Raw genomic sequence first — 11,693 nt, 5'->3', positions numbered from 1 at the left:
CTGTGCAGCTGGTGGGGTTGCAGCAAAAAGGGGTATGAGTGTGTGGGGCGGAGGGGGGCTTTGAGGAATGGCGTGAAATTATTGCCTGCTGGTGTATATGTGTCGCTGGGGGAAGCTGGGTAGGGTACGGGGGGGTTGGGCTGTGTTGTATGAGTGTGTGTGTGTGTGGTGGTTGTGGGGAGGGGTGTAATGTCATTGCCTGCTGGTGAATCTGTAGTGGGGGCTCATTTAGATTTAGATTGGTTATGTGAGGAGAGAGCTGAAAGGCCAGCTCATGTTTATGCATGAAGCCCAAAGCATGCTGCCGTGGTAGAAGCCTGAATTAAAGAGACAGAGCAGAAATATGTTTGCACGATTTGCTTTTTTGGAAAAAGGTGCAGGATGAAGTTGCACTTTTGCCTTCATGTCCATGTAAGTAAGTGTCTAAGGAGGCCTGTTTGGGACATGTTTGGGGGATACACTGACTACCTCTTGAACAAAAACGACATTATGCTTTAAATCAAGGGCGGAAAACCTATGGCACGTGTGGATATTCCCTCCGTGTGCAATTCTAAAAACAATTTCAGAACCCGTAACAATGAAAAATTGTTTGAACGTTCATCTCGACACCTCTAATATTGCAGCATCTTTTTTTCCACCCTAGGAGGGCTAGGAAAATGGTGGTCCGCCCCCTGCTTTAAATGTACTAACACAATCACACTTTCCAACACCGGCATACATGCTGATTGTGGTTCCTTCTCCAGTTGTTACTGAGCTCGTGCTTGCATAACACTCAGTCATCAGTAACTGTCTCAGAAAGAGAGTTTGTTCAGCACTTCATCAGGTATAAAGTGGTTTTTATTTGGAAATGTGGTCCCTATCCATCTTTTAAATGACTTTTTAATGGTAGCCACACCATCCCAATCAATCATGTGGCAGAGTCGGGCCGCAAACGCAAATACACTATTTATATTTCCTGCATTCTGCTGCAAACGCTTTTGCTTTCTGTTTTTTTGTGTGTGTTCAGGCTAATGAGTAAAAGAATCGGTGCAAACCTTCTTCGGATTTTGTGGAATTTTAGAAAAAAATTGACGACCGCGATATTAAGTACAATTTAATCTTGTAACAAGGGTCAGTATCATAAAGTATGGCTACATAAAATACCATTTTGATTGAGTAAAAGGTACTAAAATCTATAGTAATAAACAAATACTGATGTCCAGCATAGTTTTGCGCAGAGAAACACTGCGAAGTCATTAAAACTAGTTTGCACACCACAAATGTAAAACATGCTATGAAGATATTGAAGCTTATGGTTATTTTTCTAGCGTCTTTCCGTTTAGGCCCTACACTTCTTTTGTGATGCCATACAATCCCCCACTCATGCCACCCCCACCCATAGTACTTTACATCTATAATGAGATACAAATACGCATCAGCAGGACAATGTCCTGCGCCACGTGTCACTGTGTGAATATTACTCACACTTATTAGCTGGATTATGTTAATCTTTACACTCCCTGCTCACAGACAACAGACTCGGCATGATATGGGGTGGTCACGGCGGAGTGTGTGTGCGCGTGTGTCATCTTCAGTATGTGTGTGTTAGGGGCTTGATTGCCATGTTGTCAAACTGCTCTGCATGTGAAAAGGTGGTCTAATTATAGCATTTATGCAAATGAGCAATGCAGGCACCAATGGCAGCTTACTGTTCAGGTCAAAAAGACGTGCAGAGTGGGGCATCGCAGATTGACGCCTTGACTCGACACGTCATTATTATTATGGATGTTTGGATATTTTAGACAGCGCCGAACGGGTCAAACTCACAGTAAAATGAAGGACTGAAGGTCAGTTATTGGAGAATGTCAGTCATTCTTTTTTCAGACAGAAATATTGATAGTATGCCTGTTGGAATGATTGATTGAGTCTGACACATTTTAATTACCTCCAAATTAAATGAATCGGCTGGCAGACTATAAAACATTGCTGCTTAATAACAAGCGCCTCCATTTGCCATTTTTTCCCGTCTTCATCCAATCCCATTTTGGCTGCCCACGCCAAATAACCTCTCTCTATTTAATGATATGCAAATGAATTTTCATGAACCCCATGATCCCATGCGATGATTAAACTGAAATGACATTAGCTACTACGCTGCCGCCACCGTCAGTGTTTCCGTCTGTCTCCTCTCCCTATCGCTTCCATCTCACTGCTTAGCCATAACAACGGCCAACTTGTGATATTAAGGGATTCACTGTCACCGTTTGCTTATGAATTTCCAATGTGAGAAAGCACCTTCTGCATATTCAGCCGTTTCATCATTTCTTTCCAATAGTCGGCTCTTAAACGGCGTGCACACACTAGAACAGTGTTTTTCAACCACTATGCCGATATTGTCTGGTGTGCCGTGGGAAATTATGCAACTTCACTAATTGGTCCAAAAAAATATTTTTCGCAAATCAATAATTATAATCTGCAATTGATGTGCCGTTGCTTAGTGTCTGTGCTGTGTAAAACTTGGCAGGGTAACCACGTAATACTCCATGTCAGTAGGTGGCAGCAGGTAGTTCATTGCTTTGTAAAAGTCGGAATGTGTTGGGTGAGACGAGGATGGTTTGTTGTGATCCCGATATGCAGAACACAGCGGGAGGCAGCGTGCAGATAAAAAGGTATGTAATGCTTAAACCAAAAATGAACGAAAGGGCAATGGCTATGCAAAACGAAAGTAAAACTGAACTGGCTACAAAGTAAACAGAAACAGAATGCTGGATGAGGGCAAAAACTTACGGCTTCCACAAAGTACATCCGGACATGACAATCAACAAGGTTCACACAAAGAAGGATAGCAACAACGTAAACAGCCTTGTTTGCTAACACAAACCAGGTGCGCGGAATAGCGCTCAAAGGAAGACATGAAAGTGCTATAGGAAAACACCAATAACACAGGAAGGGCCACCAAAATAACAGCGCAAGACAAGAACTAAAGCACAACACACTTTTTTTAACGTTTTCTGCTGGTGGTGTGCCTCCGGATTTTTTAATGAAAAAAAAAAAGTGCATTGCCACAAAAAAGGTTGAAAAACACTGCACTAGAAGAAAATACAATCACACAGATGCACATTTTCCCATTTCTGGTCGTCCCCTCCCACTGTTCCGTTTCAGTCTGGATCCAGTTTCAGATCTGCTGTCGTTTATTGTACTCCATTTGCATAATGAAGCCCAGGCTTAATTAAGATCCCACCGGAGTCTGGAGCCAAGGAAGAAGGAAAGCAGGATGAGGAGGAGGGGAGTGGGAGTTCCGGCATTCCTCAGCTTATCCGCACGCTTCCAAATAGCATGCACAATTTAGAGAGGGGGCGGGGGTAGAAAAGCCTTGACGAGCGATTAAATCACTAATTATGATCGGCTGTTGGAATTAGTGTGCGGCTGTTAATTAGCTGCAGATCCGATGCCCAGACAGTTGCCCGCCCCTGACGCAGCAGTGGCTTGACACTCTGGAGATGATGCCAACACGTCCCTCCCTTTAAGTGCCTATCCCTTTAAGAACATCCCAGGTGTGCATGTGCAAGAAAGAGACGCTCCATCATACTTGTCCACACATTCCCACTCCTCTTCATTTCGCTGAAAATTATCCATCTTTTCTTCATCGTTAATGCGCGATTCCGCTTTCCTTTTCTCGTCAGGTCTTTTCCATAACAGCAGGGGGTAACCTTCTGTCTTTGGAATGGGCAGATGCCTCCTCCTGGTATTGGCACAGACAAAGTTGGCATCCCAGGAATGTAGTTTGTCCCCAGATGCAATTGCCTCCGACTCTAACCTTCTGCTTTTTTACGACTGTTTTGTACAGCTTCTCATAGCGCTTGTAAATATTTCCCAGTTAGCGTTTGGCACGCTGCCATCTCTGTTCCGGGTCCCTCCCTTGAGGGCATGCCATCTCTGCAAACAGTGGAGGTGTCTAAGAATGCCTTGCTCACCATATGGGGATTGCTGTTTACAAATGTTTGTGCTAAGTAGGCTTGGCCGCGTGCCATTTTCCGAGCCGTGTCCTCGCCGTCTCGCAGATGATGCCAACATAAGGGCGCTGGCAACCATTGCCTTGGCACCCGTTGTCGTCTTTGTCCAAATAAACTGCGACTAACGAGGGAGACGTCAGAGGTAAATCCGCTTGTATTGGCACAGATGTCCGTTGGTTGCGGGCTATGCCAAGGAAACTGGCATGGCGCCGGGCGGCTGGCACGCGTTCGTTGGCATAGGTGGATTGACCGCATTTTTCGCTGGTGTTCTCTGTCTCGTGAGATTAGCGGTAATTCACATCTTGGAATATGACATTGTCTTTGGATCTTCGACGTCCTTCGATGTTTCTTTTCTTCCGCCGAGTCTGCCCATCTCGCTCACATACGCTCTCCAGCTATTGTCGTCTTTTCTTTTTCCCGCCGCCCACGCTGTGCCTGTGCCAAGGTGGCATCAGGGTGGCAGTATGAAGGTCTGTTACGCTTTGCCTGTCTTATTCTCCTCGCCCCTTCGCCCATGCCCGCCCCCGCTCAAGCCCTGACTGGATGGCACGGTGCCAACCTGCCGCCGCCATCGCTCTCATTTGTAGCTCATCCCATCGTTGCCCTTCCCCCCGCCACCACGTTTACATCCCTCTCTTTTCCTCATCTACTTTGGGAGTCGTTAGGTGCGTTTGAAATATGCTGTGTTTGAAGAGTATAAACACACCCTCAACTTTTCATTTCTCAAAGGGACGCTGTCAGATGCGGTGGACTTGTGACTTGGGAGACTTTTTGGCACCTGAAGGAATGCCCAGATAGCCCGGGCTGTGTGTAATTACTGCAGCGCTGACTTATTCCACTGAGACAAGAGGAGAGAAATTAAGTGAGCCCTGAGTTTGGAATTTAGCTGGTGTTGTTTTAATTAACTTTTACCAACCCCCCCCCCATCAAGGGTGCATCACTTCCCAAGTCTTTGTGCAGGTTGGACACCAACGTGCACACGCAATTAATCGGATTATTAGTAAAACTGACTGTGTACAATTGATCTTGCCCACTTTACTTAAAGTGACCTTTGTCCCCTTCCTTTTCTCCGTTTTCCTCTCTTGTGACAGACAAAAGCTGCCAGTGGTGGTGAAGCCATTAAGCAAATACTCTCATTAGTACACAAAACATAATGAATATGTAAATGATGTGTGTAATTTATGCATGGGCTGAGAGACGAGTTCTCTTTTCAGCCCTCGTTTGTATTCACCCCTTTTCTCTTCAAATTTCACATTCTTACACCAAATGTCCTTCTTTACGACCACACCCTGTGAATGTATCCAAGGCGGACCTTTTTATTTGATCTGTTCTCGCCTCTTTAGTTTCTAAATGTCTCAGGGCATTGCATTCTTTTTCTCTGTTTGCTTTCGTCTGCTAACAGTCTGTCCTTGCCAAAACAAATCCTGCAGAGACGCATTAAACCAACAACTGAGTGTTTGAACAGGGTCTGTCTTCCAGGAATATGAATACTGAATAATCTATCCGACATCACATCCCACACTTGACTGTGGCTGGTTTCTTGTCTTTTCCCTTTGTCCCTCTGCGGCTGTGTTCGACTTAATGTGTGGTCTAAAACTGTGTGGTAAATTGAAGCGTGTCCTGATAGACACAAGTAGCCTGGCGCTTGTCTACAATAAACACCTATAATACTCGGGCTCCCTTGGCAATCACCATAGCAACAAACCAAGGCACCCACGTGAGTTGCATAGTAAGATGTTCCCTCAGCCCACAGACCATGAAGCTGCTGCAAGCCAGGTAGCCTCGCTGGTGAAAGTGAATAACAAAAATGTCACACCTCAACTCGCTGCAGGCCAATCTTGTGTTTATCAATAAGCATGCAACACACAACACTCATATGCACCACCGCTGTCTCACCAGATCTTAACAGGTGCTGATGAGCCTCAGTCAATGATTGTAATGAGCTATCGATCACCGTGGGAAAACGGAGGGACGGCGAGGGAAAGCAGAGGACACACACAGCAGGAGGAGGAAAATAAAGAAGTTCATGAACTAATTGGAGACAAGCTACCTTAGACAAGAGTATCGACACTTGCTTTAATCAAGTTCTCATCTAGCATGGCTTGAAATAAGCAACTGAGGTTTTAAGGGTGACCGTTGCGGTCGATGTGCTCACGATGACCATGCAGACCAAGCCCAGATGCCCGTGAAGGGATCTGACGCAGTATCTTTATTTTTCTCTCGTTTTTTTTTTTGGTGCGTGGAGTGGAAGCAGACAGCTTTAGGGAAGGGGGAGGTGCGTCGTATGTGTTGGCTGGCGTTTCAGATAATGAAATGCAGCAGGGAACAAAGAGCTGGGGGCCCCTATTCTCTGGGCTGCGGCTTCATTTTCACTCCCGTCAAGTCTATGATTCTTCCGTACGCTCTTTCTCGTGTATGTGTTTATGTTTGTACGTGCCGCTTGTTGTGTGTACCCACCCTCCTCCTGTTAGTATTCTGCATGGCAGATCCCCCTGTAATGTAATAACTGTGTCTGCATGTCTAATTTACAGCAGGAGAGAGTAAATAGCCTCTGGTTAATTACAGTACATGCATGTGTGTGTGTGTGTGTGTGTGTGTGTGTGTGTCCATGCGTGTGTATACATCCACATAGGTGTGTCACAATGATTTATGAGTTGCAAATAGCTACACCAGTGGCCCGTTTCTTCTCACTTAGTTTTTAATCTGTCTTTCCATTAATTTTCCCTGAGATGTTGGTTATTACGGTTTCAGAGCAGGATTTGGGAGGATGCACATGTGAGTGCACCTTTATCGTTTAATGAGACAGAGGTGTGGACATTTGGACAAGAAACCCAGCAGGCACAAGACATTGAAACAACTTTGTTGAATTAGGTCCTGACGTTGAGCAACTGAAACGGAGGACTTAGGACTGTGTGGCTTAGATGCTAGAGTGGCCGTGCCAGCAACTTCAGGGTTTTGATTGATTGAAACTTTTATTAGTAGATTGCACAGTACAGTACATATTCCGTACAATTCAATTCATGGTAAAGGGTTCAGGGTTCCAGGTTTGATTACAGCTTCCGCCATCCTGTTTACATTAAGCCGGATAAGGTTATCCAGGGTAAATCCCACCTAACCTTATCAGTGTCCACACACACAAAAATGCCACCGTTTAAGACACTCTGACCTCTTCGTCCACCGGCGCAACGCGACCTAATATGCATGTGCGGAAAATGCGCACGTCCAGTGTTGCTTTGTGTGCAAGTTCTTAAATGTAACTTATCTGAACAATATCTAGTGTTGTGGTATTTCAATTAACTGGAATCCAGTGTGCTGTGGGGCCCTATTGTAGTGAATCACACCTGAGACATCATAAATCAACCAAATCTTTAATAAACACGTGAAAGTACACAATGTGACAAAGAACATTTTACATCAATCAATCTCGGGATCTAGATATCTGGTCAGGACACTCCTCACTCTTTTGCCTTCACCTTCATTGTCCATTCCTTTTTGGTGACTTTATATACTCTGGACCTAGACGTTGAGTCCGCGACATACATGGCGGACAATAACTGATACAGTCTGCTTTGCCAGTCCAAAAGCATTCACTGTTTTCCGTAGTTTTCTCGACAGCCAGGTAATACAAAGCACACGCTACCTTTTTTTTTTATCACATCCACGGGAGCCTGCATTTTCGTTGTCACTCCTTCGACAAATGGACGGAGTTTTTCGGTAAGTAGAATCACAGCTGATTTATACGACTGTATATACGACGGACACTGCCCTCCAAAATAGTCTCTCTATTTTTGATGAAATAACATTAGAGGAATTATTACAGCGTGTAAGTGGGATAAAACAAACAACATGTTTACTTGACCCACTTCCTGGGAAACTTATCAAGGAACTGTTTGTATTATTAGGTCCATCAGTGTTAAATATTATAAACTTATCACTTTCCTCCGGCACTGTTCCCCTAGCATTCAAAAAAGCGGTTATTCATCCTCTGCTCAAAAGACCTAACCTCGATCCTGACCTCATGGTAAACTACCGACCGGTCTCCCACCTTCCGTTTATTTCCAAAATTCTCGAAAAAACTGTTGCACAGCAGCTAAATGAACACTTAGTGACTAACAATCTCTGTGAACCTTTTCAATTCGGTTTCAGGGCAAATCACTCTACGGAGACAGCCCTCGCAAAAATGACTAATGATCTATTGCTAACGATGGATTCTGATGCGTCATCTATGTTGCTGCTTCTTGATCTTAGCGCCGCTTTCGATACCGTCGATCATAATATTTTATTAGAGCGTATCAAAACACGTATTGGTATGTCAGACTTAGCCTTGTCTTGGTTTAACTCTTATCTTACTGACAGGATGCAGTGCGTCTCCCATAACAATGTGACCTCGGACTATGTCAAGGTAACGTGCGGAGTTCCCCAGGGTTCGGTTCTTGGCCCTGCACTCTTTAGTATTTACATGCTGCCGCTGGGTGACATCATACGCAAGTACGGTGTTAGCTTTCACTGTTATGCTGATGACACTCAACTCTACATGCCCCTAAAGCTGACCAACACGCCGGACTGTAGTCAGCTGGAGGCGTGTCTTAATGAAATTAAACAATGGATGTCCGCTAACTTTTTGCAACTCAACGCTAAGAAAACGGAAATGCTGATTATCGGTCCTGCTAGACACCAACATCTATTTAATAATACCACCTTAACATTTGACAACCAAACAATTAAACAAGGAGACTCGGTAAAGAATCTGGGTATTATCTTCGACCCAACTCTCTCGTTTGAGTCACACATTAAGAGTGTTACTAAAACGGCCTTCTTTCATCTCCGTAATATCGCTAAAATTCGTTCCATCTTGTCCACTAGCGACGCTGAGATCATTATTCATGCGTTCGTTACTTCTCGTCTCGATTACTGTAACGTATTATTTTCGGGCCTCCCTATGTCTAGCATTAAAAGATTACAGTTGGTACAAAATGCGGCTGCAAGGCTTTTGACAAAAACAAGAAAGTTTGATCATATTACGCCTATACTGGCTCACTTGCACTGGCTTCCTGTGCACTTAAGATGCGACTTTAAGGTTTTACTACTTACGTATAAAATATTACACGGTTTAGCTCCAGCCTATCTCGCCGATTGTATTGTACCATATGTCCCGACAAGAAATCTGCGTTCAAAGAACTCCGGCTTATTAGTGATTCCCAGAGCCAAAAAAAAGTCTGCGGGCTATAGAGCGTTTTCTATTCGGGCTCCAGTACTCTGGAATGCCCTCCCGGTAACAGTTAGAGATGCTACCTCAGTAGAAGCATTTAAGTCCCATCTTAAAACTCATTTGTATAATCTAGCCTTTAAATAGACCCCCCCTTTTTTAGACCAGTTGATCTGCCGTTTCTTTTCTTCTCTCCTCTTCTCCCCTGTCCCTTGCGAGGGGGAGTTGCATAGGTCCGGTGGCCATGGATGAAGTGCTGGCTGTCCAGAGCCGGGACCCCGGGTGGACCACTAGCCTGTGCATCGGTTGGGGACATCTCTGCGCTGCTGACCCGTCTCCGCTCGGGATGGTTTCCTGTTGGCCCCGCTGTGGACTGGACTCCCGCTGATGTGTTGGATCCACTGTGGACTGGACTTTCACAATGTTATGTCAGACCCACTCGACATCCGTTGCTTTCGGTCTCCCCTAGAGGGGGGGGGGGGGGTTACCCACATATGCGGTCCTCTCCAAGGTTTCTCATAGTCATTCACCGACGTCCCACTGGGGTGAGTTTTTCCTTGCCCGTATGTGGGCTCTGTACCGAGGATGTCGTTGTGGCTTGTACAGCCCTTTGAGACACTTGTGATTTAGGGCTATATAAATAAACATTGATTGATTGATTTGGACATTCAAAAGTTCTCTTGCCGTCTGAGAAGTGTTGTATCTGAAATAGCTGCAATCGCTTTCTTTTAAGGTATTTATGTGTGTTTTCCACAAGTGTCTGTACATGTAGAGGAAGGAGAAACACGGGAATGTCCGGATGACTCGCCTTCATATTTCCATTGGTTAGCTCCGAGTTACGAAACCGCTTTATTATGAAGCTGGCTGTGGAGCGTTCTTTCTGACTTCACTTCCTGTGTGGGCCGCGGTGTTTCTGACTTCACTTCCTCTCCGAACTCAGTTTGTAAACGATCAATGAGTCCATACAAAGCTAAGAGCCGGAGATTCAAGAAATACACGGCACACTTACCCGTGTAAAAAATTATCCTAGGAGGGGGGACCTTAAACGATAGTTTAGTGTGACTGTCGCGCGCAACAAAACTTATCATTGGAACGACATGCTTTTTGACGATATTTATTCAATGTTGGGTTCTGACCTTAATTTGACCATTGAAATTTGGACCTTTCCCAAACAATATTCTATAACACAAAATTTTTTGAAACAACATGCTTTTTGACGACGTTTATTCAATTTGAAGTGAAGGGAATTATATTTATTTATATAGTGCTTTTCTCTAAAGACTCAAAGAACTTTACATAGTGTAAAGCATTATCTACATATATACGTAAGTTACATTTAACTGGGAGCAGGTGTGTAAAGTGTCTTGCCCAAGGACACAACAGCAGTGACTAGGATGGTGGAAGCGGGAATCGAACCTGGAACCCCTCAAATTGCTGGCACGGCCGTTTTACCAACCGAGCCACACCGACCCAATGTCCGGTCGTGACGAGGATTTGACCATTGAAACTTGGTCATTTCCCAACCAACAACGCGGATCCTACGTTAGAAACCAACATTGTTTCAATTTACAAATACAACTATTTTGCAATGTTGCTTCCTCCCACCTCCAAAGACATGCACCTGGGGATAGGCTCCTCCCACCTCCAAAGACATGCACCTGGGGATAGGTTGATTGGCAACACTAAAGGGGCCCTAGTGTGTGACTGTGATTGTGAATGTTGTCAGTCTGTGTTGGCCCTGTGATGAGGTGGCGACTTGTCCGGGGTGTACCCCGCCATCCGCCTGAATGCAGCTGAGATAGGCTCCAGCACCCCCCGCGACCCCAAAAGGGATAAGCGGTAGAAAATGGATGGCTGGATGTTTCAAAGCCAGTTTTAAAGGACATGTATGTACAATCAACGTTGTATCAACGTCTTGTGCCTGCTGGGAAAGAGGTTTTAATGGCGCCTGCATTTTCCTCCACTGCCTAAGTGAGTAAAAAAAAGTTGAAATGAGGGCAACCGGACCTTTTCCTTGGTGTGTCCAAAGTACAACAAAGATGGCCAGTTGCCAACTGGGTTCATCTTTTGAGGGTTGGCCACTGTCATTTCTTACTTGCTCTCTCTTTCGGTGCATCGTCCCTTCCTGTCACAGAGAGCTTCAGTGAACAGAACAGAGATTTTTATTGACAGTACACAGCAGAACATGGAAACAGCGGGTCAATCCATTTAGCCCAGGGGCCGATACACCAATTCACCAATTTGTCAGTGTTAGTTTGAGAGAGAAAAGCAGCTAATCTCTCCTCTCTGCTCTCTATTGATCACACACTTAGACTCCACTTCTCTGTCTAAACACTATTGATTCCCCCTCTCTCTCAATCTCATTCTCTCTCCCTCTTTTCTCCGTCTGGTCCCTGCCTCCGCATACCGCAGCTTTCAACGCACTTCTCTTCATAATACTGAATAATATGGATTGTATATTGCCCAGTGGATGAGTCACTCTGTGGACGTTTGGA

At 44.9% G+C, this 11,693-nt stretch overlaps 1 long non-coding RNA gene across 1 annotated transcript in view; it reads right to left on the bottom strand.

Moving 5' to 3' along the window:
• The window catches only part of LOC133658793 (uncharacterized), a 36,143-nt gene that overhangs the window by 22,306 nt on the left and 2,144 nt on the right, over positions 1-11,693 (bottom strand). The gene's annotated exons all lie outside the window — the stretch shown is intronic.

The sequence above is a fragment of the Entelurus aequoreus genome, linkage group LG10, assembly GCF_033978785.1.
Source record: "Entelurus aequoreus isolate RoL-2023_Sb linkage group LG10, RoL_Eaeq_v1.1, whole genome shotgun sequence".
In the NCBI taxonomy this organism is placed as follows: Eukaryota; Metazoa; Chordata; class Actinopteri; order Syngnathiformes; family Syngnathidae; genus Entelurus; species Entelurus aequoreus.
This window is presented reverse-complemented; position numbering and strand designations above follow the sequence as displayed.